The 16973-nt window shown below is 64.8% G+C and overlaps 1 long non-coding RNA gene across 2 annotated transcripts; it reads right to left on the bottom strand.

Moving 5' to 3' along the window:
- Positions 1-267: 267 nt before the first annotated feature.
- On the bottom strand, positions 268-5180 carry LOC131275106 (uncharacterized). Of its 2 annotated transcripts, XR_009182561.2 has the most exons (3): positions 4576-5180; positions 4159-4346; positions 268-470 (listed from the first exon to the last, which is right to left on the bottom strand). It is a non-coding gene; the product is annotated as an uncharacterized lncRNA (long non-coding RNA). The 2 variants fall into 2 exon arrangements; XR_009182560.1 differs by lacking the exon at positions 268-470 and having other exon boundaries at positions 3419-4346.
- Positions 5181-16973: the final 11793 nt, after the last annotated feature.

Raw genomic sequence — 16973 nt, 5'->3', positions numbered from 1 at the left:
CACGAGGAGGCCGCAGCCAGGACGCCCACCTCTCGGCCACCCTGCACGTGGGCTGAGCCTGCTGTGGCCCTCTCCCCGGCAGCCGCTCCCTGAGCTGGCGGTGCGCCGCATCCCACACGTCAGAGCGCGGCCCAGCCAGGCTGAAAGGCCGCAGAAGCCCAGCTCGGCCGCTCAGCTGCCCGCTCGTTTGCGCGTCCGCCCGTCCGCGCTGCGCGGAGGCTCTCGGGCCCAGGCGACGGCCCTGCGGGCTATCAGTGAGGGGCGGCCCGGACAGCCGTGAATGCACAAAGCGCTTAGACCAGGGCCTGGCGCCGAGCCAGCGCTGTGGAAATGTCGGCTCTTGCGCTCCTGACTGGGACCCACCTGGCAGTCCAGCAGTGGCCTGGCAGTCCCCAGGCCACCCGGGAGGCCCGCCTTCTCGGCTCCCCACTTCCCTTGGCTCACAGCAGGCCCGTTTCCACGTCAGACTCCTGGAGAGCGAGAATGCCACCTTACCTTTCCGTCACCGTCCCGTGTCCGGCACAGGGGCTGGGACCCAGTGGCTGCCCTTCCGGTGAGAGCTGGGATGGGTGGAGGCAGAGACCGGCAGCCCCAGCGCCAGGTGCTCCGCTGGGGGCAGGGGGGCCCTCCCCGCAAGGTGCTAGGGAGAGTCTTCCCCGTGGTGGGAGACGCCCCCACTCAGCCTCCTGGGAGGGGCCCACGCTGCCTCCTGGGAAGAGAAGGAGCTGAGCCGTGGCTGAGGGGTGCTGCCTCCCCCCCATTCCGAAAACGGCAGCAGCGCAGCAAGCCTCGGGGAGACTGAGGCCCAGCCCGGCGGCTCCCCCTTGGTGGAGGAGGGGGCGGTTCTCCGGGCCAAGGCTGAGCCCGGGGTCTTGCTGAGGGAGCCCTGGGTGCAAATTAAATGTCTGCTCCAGTCGTCAGGCCCCGGCAGCGGGGGCAGGAGCCTTCCCTTTATCATCTGCAGCAAAGCATTTGCAGTCAATAAACGGGCTAATTAATTCTCTTCAAAGGCCTCTCAATTATTCATCCTGGGCCTCAGAGAGAAGGTTAGAGCATCGGCTTCGCAGAAGCGGCCGAGTCCCCTGGCCCCCCAGGCGTCCCTGGGCCCTCCCCTGGACGGGGGCCTCCTTCTGTTCCTCCAACTCGCCAGCGGCTAGTTGCATCACCCCACTTCTGGGGGAGGAACCCTGGACCCCAGCGGCTCAGAGGCTTCTGGGTTCAGCAGCTCAGCAGAGCTGACTGGTGGACACAAACCGGCTGCAAGCAGCCCCGGGGAGCTGCCAGGTGCGTGCGCTGGACCCCGCCTGCCTCCAGGAGAAGTGGGTGCTCGGGAGGGTGCGGAGGTGGCAGCGGCCGAGGGCAGGCTGGCGCTGAGTGCCCGCCTGGAGCAGGGGCAGCTGGTGGGCCCTGGAGCCCAGGGAGGGTCCCTCGGGGTCAGACCTGAGGTTCGAAGGGAGAAGCCCTGGGCCGGTGGCGGGGCGCGGGGCCAGCGTCACTTCTCCCTCCAGCTTCCCAGAGTTACCCAAGTTGCCCGCTGGGGGCCTGGAGGGAGAGGGCAGTAGGCCTGGCCCCCCAGCCCCCCTTCTCCTCTCCTGTCCAGGGACACCCCAGGCCGCTCTCCCTCCCCTGACTCCCCCAAACAGCACCTGCCGGCATGCACAGGGTTAACTCCCAGCCGCTCCCGGGCCGCCAGGGTGGGGGGTGGGGGGCCGGGGGCGTGCCTGTCGGGAAGTATGGATTTCTGCAGTGGTTTTACTGGAAAAGCTGTAGCTGAAGGTGGGGGGGGGTCACTATGGCAACTTCTGGCTGTGGGAACCAATTCTTTCAAGGGCCCAAAGGGGCCCTGCAGGCGGTTGACACCCTAGGGACCCCACGGCTGCCTCCCCAGGTCCTCGCCATCTGGGGGAGACAGAGAAACCCTCTCTAACCTGGAATTACCCATCTCCCCTCCTCCGGGCAGTAAGAGCTCCCTGAGTCAGGGCCCACCCCCCAGGGAAGCGCCCCCACACCAGAGCTGTTCATCAGTGGACCCATTACCAAGTGGCCGCCCTGGAGCTGCCGGAATCCCCCCTTGGAAGAGCTTTACCCCGGGCTTGAGCCTCCCACTCTGTGGCCTGGGGTGACACTCGGGTCCCGCCATCGGGGATAGTGTAGGATTGGGGGGAGGGTCCCAAGAGCTGGCCCTCAAGCAGGGGGTCCAAGCAAGTTCAAGATCTGTCCTTCCCCAACACAAGCTCGCACACCTGTCCCTGCTAGAGAAACCGTGGTGTCGCAGGTGGGGGGCAAGGGGCCTGCACTGCTCCTAGGTGCACCCCCATACCCCGATGCACCCCGCCTGCCCTCTGCCCTCGTGGACTCCCGGGGTCCGATTCAGACCGGGCCCCCAAGGGCTACTCAGTGCAGGGCGAGCACGTGCGGACCCAGTCGGGGACCAGGGGTCAGGCCAGGGATGCGCACCTGGGAGCAGACACTGCGGGAGGGAGGGGTGTGGGGCTCAAGTTCCTGCGGGGTCCTGCAGGGCTGCACGGGCTGGCCTGGGCACCCCCTACCCCCGCAAATCCTGCCGCTGTAGCGCCGGAGGGCGCCAGCGCGCATGCGCCCTGCAGGTGCCGGGTGGCGGGGGAAGCCTGCTGGGGGGCGGTCTTCCAAGAAATCCCGTGGTGCTGCCTAAAGGGCCGGGGGCAGAGCGCACAGGCCAGCACCGTGCCTGGTAGCGTGGGAGGCCCCCCAAGTGGCAGGCAGGGCCAGGCTGGGAAGGGGGACGGCCCTTGCTCCCTTCCCTTGGCGCGCTGCTAGGAAGGAGCTACCCTGCTTGGAACCCACGTGGGCTCTAGTCCCTGCTCTGCTGAGGGTCCTTGGAAGACTAATTTCTCTGACCCTCTGTTTCCCCATCTGTAAAATGGGCACATCAGCCCTCGCCTACCCCCGGGTAGTGCAGGCACTAAAGGAGAGCCACGTGCTTGGTGCCAAGGTCACGTCGGCCCCCCCCCCCCACCACCACTAGAAAAGGGGTGGGACGAGGCCTCCTGGGTTACTGCTGAGAAGCGTGGCTGCCCACCCCTCAGTCCACCAGGGACACCCTGGGGAGAAGCAGCCCTGGCCGAGGCGCCCCCTGCCGGTGGAGTCGCTCAGGCCCGAGCCCGGAGGGTCCACCTGCCCCAGGTGTTGGCTTCCGCAGCCAGCACCAAGCTTTGCCAACACCCGTCGGTGCCCGAAACGGTTAATCCCCCTCTCCACGGGCCTCAGCCCCTGCCTGGATTGGGGGGACCCTCCAGCCTCCTCCCCGCTCCCCCTGCGGACCTCCCCCCACCCCCGCGCCCGCCCGGGCTTTGCTGCTGCGCTCTCGGATCTGCCCAATCCCGATAAAACATTTGGGGGAGATAAGTGCTGCGTATAAATAATTAAGACCACATGCATATTCGCCAACAAAAAAAAGTTTAAAACCCCCGTTCCGGGAACCGCTGCCTGCGTGGGGCCCGAGGGGGGGGGGAGCACTGAGGCCCACCCCCACCCGCCCCGTTCCTCCGGGGAGGCCCAGCGAGGGGCTCCTCCCCCAGGTCCTGGGTCCAGAGCGGCTTGGAGAGGGTGGTGGCCGTGGGGCCCTGGGCCCAGGTGGGGTAAGGGAGAGCGGCCTCAGCACGGCAGTGGCTCTCACGCACTCCTGGGGGCCAGGCCGAGACCCCCACCCCATTGCCAGGCGGAGACACTCCTTGACCAGATGAACGAATGAACGACAAACTAACACCCATCGCGGGTTGCTGAGGAGGGACTTTTCTGAGTCCTGAGCTCTGGCTGAGGCCAGGCAGTCCTCGAGCTTCACCAGCCCCGGGCAGAGACACCTTTGCGCTGTGCAGCATGAGGGCTTCAGGTGAGAAGGCTAGAAGGACTTCCAGAGGCAGCCAAGGCAGGGGCAGCCTGCCCTCCATGCCCTTCTCCTTTGCAGGGGGGCGGCCCAGGTTTGCCCTGGACTAAGAAAGGCCGTCCCCCCATGTGTGCTCTAGAACCCCCCTTGGCTCCCTATTGCCATATCCCACTGCCTTGCTTTCCAGCCCCTCTGTGCCCCTGGGCTGTCCTCCACACACAGGGCTCAGCCCCCTGCAGGACTGGCTGGAGCTGGCCCCTCTCTCCCCCCACTCCTAGAATCCTGGTCCTCTCTACCTGGTGTCCTCGTCTTCCGTGCTCAATTTTCTCCTCGTCTGCTCGGGGCTTGCCCGAAGCCCTGCCCAGGGGTCCCGAGAATGACAGGCACAGGTCTTGCCTCGCGAGGGTCCCAGGAAGTGGCCGACGACAACACTGTCCCTTCTCCGCAGGCTGGAGGAGGAAGGCTGGGGATCCAGGAAGGCTCCCTGGAAGAGGAGGCACCTTGAGCCGAGTCTCAAAGGCCAAGGGGGTTTGTCCAAGTGCAGAGGAAGGGGTCGGCTGCACGGCACCTCCACCCCTGCCCCCCATGCTGCCCCCTGCCGGCTCTCTACCCGCTGTGCGCTCAGCCCAGGCAGGTCCTTCCGGCATGTTCCCCGGGGGCAGCCTGGAGCAGGACCTCGAGACACAGGTTCCAATCCTGGCCCTACGACTTACCGGCAAGCTCCTCCACCTCCCTGAGCCTCTGTTTCCTCATCTGTAAAACGGGGGTCACGGCACTGCCTGCGGAGGCTCTGGTAAGGTCCTCCTGGGCTCTCCAGCAGCAGCGGGAGACGAAGCCCCCAGCCCAGCGCCCAGCGCCCAGTACGGGCTGGCAACCCCAGCGGGTGCTCGGGGGATGGTGCGGATGGAAGGCCTGAGTTCTCTCCCAGGACCGCCCTCCCCCACAGCCCCTGCTCGCCCAGGACTTGAGGAATGCACCTTACTCTAGGGCCACTGGGGTCTTGTGTCACCAGGCTAGGGACACCGGACTGTGCAAGCTGCATCCTGCCCTGCCCTGGGCCCTGAGCACACAAAAATATTTGTTTGTGGGATTACACTCTGCAACGCTGAAGCCCTCCCAGGGCCCCTAAGGCTGGTGAGACAGCAAGCAGTTCTGCAGCTGCCAGTTCTGCAGGTTGTCCTCCCGCTCCGAGGGCCCAGCCATGGGCTGCCCCTCCCCCAGGGCCAGGGCAGGCTCCGTCTTGTCTCTGGCCCCAGTGGGAGCAAGTGCCCGGCAGGGAGAGGCCCGAGCCCCATCTGCACTCACGCCCCTTCCAGGGCACCGCACCCCACCTTATCAAGCCAGCTTGAGGTTTTCCGGGCAGCCAGCCCTCCGGCTCCCTGGACCTTGGACTTCCTTTCACCCAGCCATCCTGGACTGGAAACTCAGCAGGCAAGGGCAAGGGGTAGGGGAATTAGAGCCGTGGACCCTGGCCTCCACACTGCTGGGATTGTGCATCCCACCCCCCAGAAACGCCTGGGCTTGCAGCTCCGAGCACCTGCCCGGTCATTTATAAATGAGGAGAGCGAGACTGTAAGACAGGTTACCTGCGTTACAAAACACTCAGAGGAGGGAGACTTTTTTTTCAAGGATGAGATTTACTTCTCACCCCCTTGGACCATCCTGGGTAGCCCCACTTTGGAGACCAAAGTCAGGCGGAGACCCCTTGGACCCCCGCCCCAGCTCTGAGGGGGCCATCGCTAGCTTCAAGTTCCAACCTTCCCTTCTCTTGCCGACTCCCACCCCACCCCCATGCTGAAGAGTGTGCTCTTGCCACCCCCAGCCGCCCCATCAGAGCCAGCCCAGGGGCTCCCAGGGTACCCCACCAGCGGTTAGGCCCCTGCAGGGCAGCAGGGCTGGCGGGGGGGCGACCTTAGCCCCGTCTCCAGCACGGGGGCCAGAAACAGGCCCCCTGGGGACAAAATCACAGAAGGAGTGGGCTTCGTCCTGAAGCAAAACTTGCTCCACCGCTAAGGACACGGTGGCCGCAGGAGGCGGCATGGGAACAGGCGGATGGACGCTCGGACCCCGTGTTGGCACAGTGGCCGGCCAGGGGGCCAGGGCCCGGAGCGCCCAGTGGGAGTTCGGAGCCCAGCAGGGCCTACCCCTGGCGCACCAGCTGTCTGTTCTGGAACCCAGGACTTGGGGGGGCTGGGCAGCTGTTCTCGCCCACGCCCCGGGGGCCCTGCCACACCAGGACACGCTCAGGGTGGACAAGGGGGGACAGCGCCAGCATTCGGAGACAAAGGCCCTGTGCCATCCCTGCCTCCCAGGGCTTTGGGCCGGGGGAGCCTCTAGGGCAGCAGACCCCAAAGCCTCACCTCCTCCTGCCCACCTGGGCTCTGCCCTAGGCCCGCCTTCTGGAACCATCCTTGCCCTTCCTTCTCACAAAGGTGCCGGCCCCGGTGACTGTGTGCGTGGGTGGACAAGGGGGTGAGCAGGGTCCTCTGGCGCTGGGCCCTGAGCCCCAGGGGGCCAGGGCGGCGTGGGTCTGCCCACCCCCGGGGGCCTCCGGGCCCGGAGCCCGCGGGGCTGCGCCGACCCTAGACGGGCTGCCTGATGCCCCTGCCCGGCGGGCCAAGGGGCCAAAGCAGAGACCCCGGGAACAGGCGTGGGCCCAGCCGGCGCAGCTGACCCTGCATCTCAGTCCCGGCCCAGTAACAGGAAGCCAGAGGCCAGTGCCGGTAAGAGAGATCCGGGAGATTAGAGGTCTCCTGCCTAATCAGAAGCCGCCCGAAGTCAGAGGACAAGTTACTGGAAGGAGGAGGAAGCTGCAGCCGTAAATAAAGCCAAACCCTGAACACATGTGCTGATGCTGCCGGGGCGCAGCTGTGCGTGCAGGCTGGGGAGGGAGGCTGCTATCAGCCGGGGCTGCCAGGGCCTCAGCAAGCTGGGGGGCCGGGGGGGGGGCCTGCAGAGGGCCCTGTGGCCCAAGCCGGTGGGGCCTGCGGGCGGTGGGAGGTCTCCAAGCCGGGTGCCTACCCCCTACCCGCACTGCTCCCACATGCCACACCCTCCCACGGAGGCCCTGGAAGTGGGGGCCCAGCCCTGGGCCTGCTCTGCTCCCCCACGGCCCTCCCTGCCCCCATCCCCAAAGCCGCTATTCCTGGAAGGCTGGCTGCTTCCCAGCAGAGCCGAGTAAGCCCTGGGGTTACCGTCCCAGCGGATTTCCCAGGATTCCGCCGCGCCGCCCGCCGGCTGTCAGGCCTCGGTGCTGGCCCTCTCTGCCCGGCTACGACGCCTGGGGGCTCTGACCCCGAGGGGCCCTTAGAGCCCGAGCTTCTGAGCCCTGTCCCCCGCCAGACCCCAGTTGTTGCCGCCTCTTTGGAAAGGGTCAGACCCTGGCCACAGCAACTCCAACTCCGAGAGGCCCAGCACCCAGCCTGGCACGGCCTGGGAGGGGGTGCTGAAGAGGCAGCAGCAGTTTATGGCCTCCCCAGGTGGCCCTCGAGGGGGAGGAGGGCGGTGCTGGGAAGAGGAAGGGCCCCCACCACCCGGCCCTGCCGGAGGGGGGAGGGGAGCGCCTATTCTGCACCCACCAGCACTCGCTTAGGCTTGCCAGGATTCTGAGGCTCAGTGGGGTTCAAAGGCTGGCCCAAGGCCATGCAGCTGGTGAGTGGCGGAGCAGTGTGAGGGTTCCAAGCCACACGGCAGCGGCGCCCGCCCACGGGGAAGGCCGCCTTCCATTCCCCAGGCAGTGGTGGCCTCCCACCCTCCCCTTTGCAGCTAAGACCTTCCCCAGACCCACCTCCACTGTCCAAAGGACACCTTTGCACCCCACCCGGACCCCCACAGCGGCCCAGCCGGCTGGGTCAAGGCTGGGTGGCTGCCTGAGAAGAGAGCCGCCAGCCCACGGGGCCTCACCTTGCTAGGCAAGCGGCGGAGGGGACACCGCTGGGCTGTCTCCTCAGTGAAATTCAGGGTATGAGAGGGGTTGTAGGGAAACGGTCAGACAACAAGTATCAACTCAAACGTGGAAGGCAAAGCTTCAGAACTTTAGGAGATGATGGAGGGAAATCTCTCCACGACCTTGAAGGAAGGAGGTCTTCAATAGGACCCTAACCAGAGGGCGCTGGGGGCGGGGACCAATAAATTGGAACTTCTAAGCTATCAAAAATACCATGAAAATTAAAAGGCAAGCCCCAGAGAGAGGAAGAAAATTTGCAACACGTATAACCAACAAGGATTAGTATAAAGCATACATAAAGAATTCCAACAAATCAATGGGAAGACAACAGAAAAATGGACAGAAAGACTTAAATGGGCTCTTCACATACAAGCAAAAAAAGAATTCAAATGGCTCAAACATGAGGAAAAGTGCTCAACTTCGTTCATTGGCAGACAAAGCAAATTAAAATCACATTGACCTACCACTGCACACCCACCAGAATGGCTAAAACTTAGAAGTCTGATAATGGCAAGGGCTGGAAGGAATGACAGGCAATGGGAAAGCGAGAGTGTCAATCATTTCAACCACTTTGGGACGCAGTTTGGCATTATCTAACAAAGGCAGAAGTAAGCATCACCCATGACTCAGCAGCTGCTCCCTACGTGTTTGTTCTACACAAACACGCACAGAAGTGCTCCAGGATACACGAATAAGTGACGTTTGTAAACATCAAATCTGAAAACAATCCAAACGCCCCTGGACAGGTAGAAAGGACAAAGAAACTTCTCTAGGCATGGAGTGGAATACCACACAGCCAGGACGGAGAACAAGTTGTGACACGGATGAATCATTCCAACGTCATCGCAACGAAAAGAAGCCAGACATAAAAGAGTACACAGTTTGATTCACGTATATAAAGTTGTTGTTGTTTTTTTAAAGTAACATAATTGTTCAGGGATACACATGCAGTGGCAAAACTGCAAAGAAAAGCAAGTAATTACCATAAAAGTCAGAGCAGCAGCAGATTCTGGCAGAGGGAGGGGTTGTGAGTGGGACGGAAGCTTCTGGAAGTCTACTGATGTTCTATTTCTTGATCTGACTGGCAGTGACACGGGGGTTTAATTTACATTCACTTGTAAGACTGTGCGACTCTGTCTCGTTCTCCTTTCTGTAAGTGTGTTACATTGATTCACAATTAAAATACTGTGTTGTATTTTGCAGTGGGCGAGTGCCCACTGCTGTGCCAGCCGTGAGCTAGGGGAGGCGAACAAAGGTTCCCGCGGCCCCCCTGGCCTGGGCAGGCGGGGTTCCCCCGTGGCTGTCCGTAGAGCCTGCCTGTGTGCCTTCCTCCCCCTGCCCCGTTTTCTCCCCGCCACCCGCCCTCCTCCCCCAGGGCCCTGTCTACCTCCCGCAAGATGGTGCCGAAGGCAAACTCTGTCACGCTGTCAGAGGTGTGATCCCAAGGTGGGGGGGGTCCCGCGGGGGAAGCTGGGGACTTGGAGGACCCCCTGCTTTCCCCTTCCCTCACGGACGGCACAGGTGGCCTTGATGGGCAGCCCCCGCGCGGGCCAGGCGCGCGCCCCTGCCGTGCCCGGCCAGGCCCCGGCCCCCCGCCCTTGGCCCCCGGCCTGCGCTGGGGATGCCCTGGTGGTGCCCGAAGCCTTCCCCTCGACGGGGCTCCTGCCCCTGGCCCAGGCCAGCGACCTGTAGATGCTGCGGGCGCCGGGCCGAGGGGATGGGATGGAAAGGACGTTTCCCCCAACCTGTTTACCGGGACCCGCTATCTCCAGCTCCAATCTGCTGCCTCCCTTTATCTCAGCGGGGCCAGCCCCGGGTTCCCAGCAGCCAACCTCCCGCCGCTCACTTCCTGCCAGCGGCCCAGCGTTACAGGAATACGCGGCTGAACCCGGCGTGTGAGGGTGTGTGAGTGCATGTGGGTGTGCCTCTGGAGGGGTGCCAGGGAGCCCGGGGGTGCCACAGGAGGCGGCCAGCCCAGGGCCCTTGGGCCAGCCCTGCCTTCTCTCGCTACCCAGGAGCAGCAAATGTCCACCTCCAGAGGGCCTCTTACAGGCCAGCCGGGCGACCTCGGGGACGCCTTCCGTGCAGAGGCTGTGGCTGCACCCGACGCCCACGCAGCGACCCTGTCCCTCTCCTTGTCCCCTTGCTGCACAGTTCCCGCCACCCACGACAGCGCCGGCGCCGCTCAGGGCTTCCAGGCTCAGCGGACCTGTCCTGCGTGTGTCCCCCGGTGCAGCCGTTTGGCCTGTTCACCGAGCACTGACTGGGCAGCCACCGGCCGGGTCTGCCAGGCGCCCCGCGGGACAGCAGGCGGGAGGTCCCAGAAGCCAGGGCAGAGCTGTAACGGGCTCTGTGGGAGCAGGCGATGGGGCTTGGGTGGGGGGCGTTCCCCAGCTAGAGGGTCTCGGCTGAGCCCCAAAGGCCGAGAAGGTGGAGACTGGAAGCGTGGTGGCGATGGTCGGGGCACCGGGCCGAGCGGGCGGCCGGCGCGGGGGGAGGGGAGGCCAAAACGAGCCCCCTGGGGCTGGAGCCTGGCATGGAGGCAGCTGCGAGGGGCGCTGGGGAGGCCGGGGCTGAGGGGGTTGGACTTGACTCCAAGAGAGAACGAGGAGCCGCGCGGTGCGGGCAGCAGGGGCCGAGCCCCCGAGAGAGGCCAGGTCCGGATGGCCTGGCCAAGGGCAGGGAAGGAAGCGGGACGTGGACAGGGCAGGCCTGCCGAGGCAGGGGACGGGACCCCATGATCTCCGGGGATGGCATCCGGTGAGGAGTTTTGGAATCTCCTTTGGAGAAGAATCACAGGCAGGTCGGGGAAAGGCGGGCAGGGGGCGGGGCCTGCAGGACGGGACAGACACACAGACGCACATGCACACACCTACACTTGCGCACACACACATAGGCGCATGCAGACACACACGTACCCCACATACCCCCACAGGTGCACAGACACGTACGCGGCACACAGCGGACTGACACACACACACGTACATCCATGTACACACGTGCGCGTGCACGGAGGCGTGTGCTCACATGTGCACGTGTGCATGAGGACAGACAAGCCGTTGGAGCAGGGTCCCCCACGTCAAGGCCTGAGAAACATGCCACACCGCCCGGGGGGGGGGCCCTTGCCCCACCCTCCACTGTGGCTGGGGCGAGGCGGGGTGGGCCCGTGCCTGGGGACTAGGAAGGAGGTGACGACAGCCACCTGGCAGGGGGAAGCTCTGCTCTGCCCCAACCTGCCCCGGGCAGGGGCGCCTCCCTGGGGAGGGGACAGGGCTGGTTTGGGGACAGGCCTTGGTGTGTCTTCTCGGTTTACCCAACCTCCCAGTCCCCCTCCCCCAAGGCTGCTGCGAGTTCAGCAGGCTGCGGGGAGGGCGCTACAAACTTTAAAGTGCCTGCAGACAGGCGCCGTCCTGCCCAGGGCCCCACCCCTTTGATCCCTTTCTCCAGCTGCCACCGCTGCTCCCAACCCTGCCGCCCCTCACCTCCCTTCCTTCCCACGAGGCCGCACGCCCCCGCCCCCCACTTCCCAGCAGCGGGGCTGGAGCGGGGCAGTGCGATAAGGGGCCCGTTGTCCAGGGCCCGGAACTGGAGCAGACTGCTGGTCAGGGCCCCGGGGCAGGGGGCGGTGCAGGGCCTTTCCGCGGGGGGCGGGTCGTGGGGCTGGGGAGGGGGGACGCTCTGGGGAGCTCACCCCACCCTGGATGGGCTGCTGGGCTGCATCTGGGCCCCTGCTCACGTCCCCCCGGGGCTCCAGCCTCCTTGCAGCCCAGCAGCCCCGACAGCACACCCGGCCCATGCCTTCGCTGGACTGGCCCCTTGGCCTGACTTCAAACCTCAGAGCGGCCCGCGGAGAAGGGACAGTGTTGTCATAGGCCACGTCCTGGGACCCTCACGAGGCAACACCTGCACCTTGCCTTTTCGGGACCCCTGGGCAGGGCTTTAGGCAAGACCTGTGCCGACAAGGAGAACACTGAGCATGGAAGACGGGACACCAGGTGGAGAGGACTGGGATTCCGTGAGTGCGGGGAGAGAGGGGCCAGCTCTAGCCAAGGTCCAAGAAATCAGATTTTTTTTTTAAGGAGGTACCAGGGACTGACCCCGGGAACCTATACATGCGAAGCAGGTGCTTGGCCACTGAGCTACACTTGCTCCATGCCGAGACCTGGAGGGGGGCCTAGCCTGGTAGGTGGAGGACAGCCCAATGAGACAGAGGAGCTAGAAAGCGAGGCAGTGGGATGAGGCAATAGGGAGCCAAGACAGGTTCTGGAGTTGAGGTGGGGCAGGGCCAGTCTCCCCGACTGGGGGGAGGAGGGCATGGAGGGCAGTTCCACTTGGCTGCCGCTAGCCTGGCTGCCTCCGGAAGTCCTTCAAGCCTTCTCACCCAAGGACCCCACATTGCACGGTGGCAAAGGTGTCTCTGCCCAGGGCTGGTGGGGCTCGAGGACTGAGGCACAGAGAGGTTAGGTGGCTTGTCCAAGGCCGCATAGATGCTAAGTGGGGGACCCAAGTTTCAGAGCAGCTGTTGGAGTCCTTCACCCCTGCCCCATATGGTCCCTGCTTGGAGGAAGTCACCCCTCAAAGAAAGGAGGTACAAGGTAGAGTGAGGCTGTTCTATGCACCCCTCCAATTCTGCCCAGGAGACTGTGCTTGGGCCCGACTGCAGTGCCCCCCTCAAGGCTGGGACGCAGCAGGCGCCCAAGAAATCCACCTGCTGTGGACTGAATATAAGAAGTAAGGGACGGAAGCTACTTTCAGAGTCAGCTAGCCCAGGGGTCCAGCGGAGACAGCCGGAGAGCTCAGCCCCAGCCCCATCGCTTCCTCCCCAGTGGCTTTAAGCAGGGTCATTAGTTTCTGTGTTTCTCGGTTTTCCCATCTGAAAAACGGGAATAAAAACCTGAAAAATCTGAAAAACCTAGGTTTTCAGGAGACTTAACCGAGTTAACATTTGTAAAGTACCGGGAAAGAGCCACATAAGCGTCTTCTCTATAAAAGCTGGCCCGAGAGGGAAGCTGCCATGCCCGCCCCGTCCAGCCTCGGTTTCCCCTTTTGCAGCGAGTGAGAAACTCCCGCTCCAGCATCCCGAGACCGCGAGGAACGCACTGAGATCAAGCCGGGACTACAATTCCCAGCATGCCCCGGGCCCCTGCTCCGGCTGCGCGTGCCCGCCGCGACGAAGGTAGAACTACAACTCCCAGCATGCCGCGGGGCCTCCCCGCCCGCCCGTGCTCCGCGGGCACCCAGGTGTGGGGAGTCCGGCCGCGCCGACCCCTCGGCTCCGCACAGCTCTCGCCAGCAAGGGGCTCGCGGCCCCGGGCCGAGGTTCGCACCCGCCCTGCTCGGCGGGCCGGCCCGGGCCGGGGCCCAGAGGCACAGGGCCCCCTGGACGCGGGGGCCGGACGACCGGGCGGGGGTCCCGGCCCACGTGTTGGACCTGCGCGGGGACACGGTGACCAGGCCCGGGCCGGCCATGCGGCGCGCCCTGGGGGAAGGCCGTGGGGGTCGACGGCTCCCACGAGGACCCCACCTCCGCGGCGAGCCCGGCGTGCAGCCCGCGGCCGGGGTCGTCGAGGCGCCCGCCGGGCGCTGTCCGTGGTGCTGGCGGTGAGGGGCACCTGCCGCAGGCGGGGCATTGCGCGCTGCGTCCCTGCTGCTCGACGTGCGGCCCATCGCCTGGGAGCCCTTCAGAAATGCAGATTCTCGGGCCCACACCGGACCTGCTGAGCCAGGATCTGCATTTTTTAAACCGGATCACCCGGTGATTTGCGCACATACTAAAGTGCCGCCCAGGCGCCCGGCGAGATGGCTATCACCCCGGCGAGATGGCTATCACCCCATCCTACAGAGCAGGGTCTGTGCCGCTGACGGACTCCTCAAAGCCCCATACCCAGTAAATGGCAAAACTGGGATTTGAACCCAGTTCTTCTCATTCCAAAATCCATTGCCTTCTCCTGCACCCACTGCCTTCCCGGTGAAAACAAACGGATCTGGACAGAGTGCATCCCTGAGAGTGGGTTCCAAGAGCCGGGGAGTGTGTTCAAGGCACAGGGACCCCACCCCTGCTCCCGGCTAATGGCTGCCGCCACGTGAACCACTCTTGTTTCTGGGGTCAGGGTCTCCTTCGAGCCCCGAGGGCCCGTCTGTGGGGCCCGGAAGTAACCCGAGCTGATCCTGCATCCAAAAGATGCACGCCTGATGCAGCAAGTCACCGCCACCGGGGCAGGGAGACGCCGGCGCCGCCAGGAGGGGAGCGCGCAGTGGGACCTGGGGGGAGGGGCGTGGCTCCTGCGGGCCCCTCACAGCGGAGCTCTCCCCAAAGGACGATCGAGGTCTCCGGTCCAGGCAGGGAAGGGCCTGCCGGCCCAGGGAGCAGGGGGGACTGCAGGAGGAAAAGCAGAGTGGGAGAGAGCTGCTCAGGGTCCCTGGTAGAAGACTGTGGCTGGGAGGCGGGGGGCGGGGCAGGCACAGTGTCGCTGGGGGGTGGAGGGGGAGGCCAGATCACAGCGGGCTTTGAATGCCAGGAGAAGGGCTTCAGACTTGATGCCGCAAGCAGAAGGGAGCCACGGCGGGCTTTCAAGCAGGAGCCACGAGCCCCATGCTTCAGCCACCCCCCCCCCCCCCCCCCCGTGCCCTCCTCCAGCCCACCAGAGTCTCCCCTCGCCCAGGCTTTCCTTCATTGTGGGAGAGGAAGCCAGCAGAGAAACCGCAGGGCCCCACCTGCAGGTGGCTGATGGGAAAGGAAGTGAGACAGGTGTGAGGCCTGGGGGGGATGGGGGGTTCAAACCGCAGGAGAGTTTCACAGTTGGGGGGGGGGGAGACCGCGGCATGGGGGGAGGTGGGGCGCGGGGGGCAGAGGGTTGACTGCGGGCCCTCTGGGCCCAGATTCAGACCAGCCAGCCCCTGGGCCTCCACCGGCCCGGCCGCTCAGGACAGGCTCCAGCCTGGTTGGGAAGCATCACATGGAAAGCGCTTTGCAAAGCGACCATCAGGGAGTGAGCTTTGTGCTGACGGAGGCTCCTGGCCCCTGACCCCCGGCCTGTCCTCACAGCTGCAGGGCGAGGCCGTGGAGAGCTGCTGGGGGTGGAGCTGCCTCTGTGCCCACCAGGGCCAACCTCACCACTGAGTCGGCGGGGCTGCGCCCCCATCCTCCCGCCACACTTCTTCTGTGCCCGGGTGCTGTGACACTGGTGGACAGCATCAACAGAGCCCCGAGTGGAGAGTGAGGGCAGTGCACCTATGTCCCCTGGCCAGCTCCCTCCTTGGAGGGGCTCCTTGGGCCAGCACCCACTCCACGCAGCCCTGTCACCTGGCTCCAGTGACCCCACCCTCCTCTTGCCCTTCCCGGCCTCGCAATTTCCTGCCCATCCCCCTGTAAGTTGTCCCTTTATGAAATTCCTCCTCCAGTTTCCCGTTGGCCTGTCCCATCTGCTTCCTGCCAGGGCCTTGGGCTGCTTGCCGCCCAGGGGGCAACATCTGGAGGAGATGCTGTAGGAGCAGGGCCATGGGGCACAGGTGTGCAGGCTCTGCGTGACCCAACAATTCACGAAAAGTCCTCATAGGTAGGGTACTTAGGGCTACAGTTTTCAACAGATGGCAGCAAGCATCCTGAAGGGGTGTTGTCTTCTAAGTGGCCTGAGGGCACCTGAGAGCTAGCTGTGACCCTGGGGCTCAGCCCGGCCGAGCCTGAGCTGGGCAGACGGGGCCCATCTGACCCCATGCCAAGATCTGCCCCCTCTCCATCTGCCCCAGGGCTGTTTCACTGCTGGTGCTGGGGTTCCCACCTACCTCCTGGGGCGAAGAGTCACTTCCACATCTATGAGCAGGGGGGGGCGGCTCAGCTAAGGACCGGGCACTCCTCTCCTGGGGCCCTACGCATCTCCTAGCAGCACAAGGTGCTCAGCTGTTCCCCGGGTAATGGATTGGAATTTGCAGAGGGAAGAGAAGGAGAGAGCCCCAGAGAAGCCGGCTGGCCTCTCCAGGGGAGGCGGAGAGCAGGTGCCCATAGTTACCACCAGGGGGGCAGCAGCGGCTCAGGCCAGCTCCGCCACACAGGCACACATGGGGTGGCCTCCCGGGCTGGTGCTTGGCACACCCTGCTGCCCCCTCGTGGGGCACAGAAAGCACTTCTAGCCACAGGTCAAGCGCCCGGTGCCTTCTGGATTCTCCCTGTCCTTAGCCAGGATTGTCTGCGTCCAGATGCTCAGGGGCAAGGGCAAGGCTCCAGCGCCCAGAGCTGGGAAGGGGGCCGGGTGCAGGGCTCCTTTTGCAAAAGGGTCCGCCACCCTGGAAGGAGCTCATCCTTCGTCCCCTCCTGTACCTGCAGATCACTGGGGGTGCAGCGCCCCCAGATCAGGTCCCATGGCGGCCCCCGGAGAGGACCAGTGAGCTCATTTGCCCGAGAAGAACCACAGCAGCAGCTCGGGGGGCCAGGTCCTCCCCCCCCAACTACCTTCACCAGGTAGGCTCAGCTCCCCCCCCCCCCGAGCCCCCGGCCCAGGTTCAGTGCCCCCTGGTACACTCCCGTGGGGTCCCCCGTCAGCAGCCGGAACTGTTAGGAAAGGGACATTCCATGGCCTGGGCATAAAGAGGCAAGGCAAGCTGTGGCCCCATGTCCAGGGTCCCTAGTCCTCAGACCCCTGGAAAGAGCAGAGAGCCCCCTCCCCTGGAAACGCGCTGTCAGGAACAAGCCCACGTCAGCACTGGACCCTTCCCATCGCCTCTGCCTGGTGCTGAGCTGCAGCGAGCACGGGCTGGGGAGGCCGCCGGGTCTGTGCTCGGCCGGCCATGAGACCTGGGGGCCAGTCGCCTAACACAAGCCGCCTCGCGTTCCCTGCCTGTGAAGCGCGAGGGAATGGCTTCTCCCTCCTGGGGGTCTTGTGAAGTCCGCGCGGGGTAAACATCTGTGCCCTTGGGCCAGGTAAGCGCTCGGGAGATGTGCGTGAAAGACTCCTTGTCACCCCATTTTACAGAGGGGGACAGCGAGGCCCAGGCAGCACCAAGGGACGGGCCCGCTGGTCACAGATGGCCTCTGGGCTCCTGGTGCTGGTGGCTCCTCCGGGAACCCAGCGCGGGCCCTTCTGGAGATGCCGCCCTCCCTCCCGCTCCTCCCTGAGGCCCGGTCCCTCTCACCTGGCCCTGACCTTGCCCCCAGGTGCATCTCCTGGCCCA

The sequence above is a fragment of the Dasypus novemcinctus genome, chromosome 21 (genome assembly GCF_030445035.2).
Source record: "Dasypus novemcinctus isolate mDasNov1 chromosome 21, mDasNov1.1.hap2, whole genome shotgun sequence".
NCBI lineage: Eukaryota > Metazoa > Chordata > Mammalia > Cingulata > Dasypodidae > Dasypus > Dasypus novemcinctus.
This window is presented reverse-complemented; position numbering and strand designations above follow the sequence as displayed.